This window comes from Anoplophora glabripennis, unplaced genomic scaffold (genome assembly GCF_000390285.2).
Source record: "Anoplophora glabripennis isolate ALB-LARVAE unplaced genomic scaffold, Agla_2.0 scaffold1297, whole genome shotgun sequence".
Lineage (NCBI taxonomy): Eukaryota > Metazoa > Arthropoda > Insecta > Coleoptera > Cerambycidae > Anoplophora > Anoplophora glabripennis.
In genome coordinates, this window is record NW_019417485.1 from 86,315 (window position 1) to 87,482 (window position 1,168).

Here is a 1,168-nt window from a genome sequence, read left to right on the forward strand (position 1 = left end):
AGGGCCACCTTAGCAAAGCGCATCCCAGGCTGCATAGCCGCACTACCCTACCCAACCATACCACACATAAACATGACACTACCCCCGGGGTTTACACAGACGAGCCGGCGAAGCAAGAAGAGCGCCAGAAGAAAGGGCCCTAGCCGGCGGGGCCCAGCCAGGACAAAAGGAGGTCCCACAAAGCGCCTACACCGGCCGCATTTGCGGTCGGGGTAGACGACGGATGGGGCCCACCTACGAAGGCTGTCCAAGCCTACACGAGATGAGGCAGGATAAAGAGGGATAATCCCCCTCGATCCCAATTCATTGAGGCCAATTTCTAGTCATGGAATAATGGCGCGAGTATTATTCGTACCTAATTGAAATTACATCTTAGCTCACAATTTAAATTATTTACTCGTATACATAAATGTGAGATAGAATGCCCAGATTTTCGTTTTTGGAGTTACATGAAAACAGAAACTATAAACACCTGAGAACAACTTATGCAGCGGGCTTTAAATGCTGCAAAGTCATTTTGCGTTAAGGATTTATACAAATAAGACAATATTTTAATAAGCGCGTTGATAAATATATTGAAGTTAGAGGTGGACATTTTTAGCAATTATTGTCAAAAAGGCATATTTTACTGTTCATTACAATTTTTAATTTTAAATAAACGCTTGTTTTTAACATTTCTAAATTATTGCAACTATTAGCATTGGAAGTTGTAAAGCCAAATATCTCGGGAACGGTGTGAGACAGTTACTTTCATAAAGTTTACCTTTTTTGTCTAAAAAAAGTTGGAAATTAAGAATTTGATGCCAAAGATGAGATACCTTAAAGTGTAAAAAAGTTAAGTCATTTTCAACACATTCAATCTATGGCAGCTGGCGCCCTCTATGAACTATAACCAAAATGTGAACAAATTCAATTTCTCTACCCACAAAACCCCAAACCCCAAAATTTTGTGTAGATATTTGCATTTATTAAGAAATGAATGAGAATAAACTGAAATAATATTTTACATTCAACATCTTGTATCTCTTCAACTATCAACTTTTGGACTAAGGTAAGTTCGGCTAAATCGCAATATTTTTGCTTCGGGAATCTATCCATGAATTCAGTTCAGTGCGAACAGCCGAGCTGAGCGGACGTGCTTGTTTGTGAGGTGAAGTGATTGCAACGA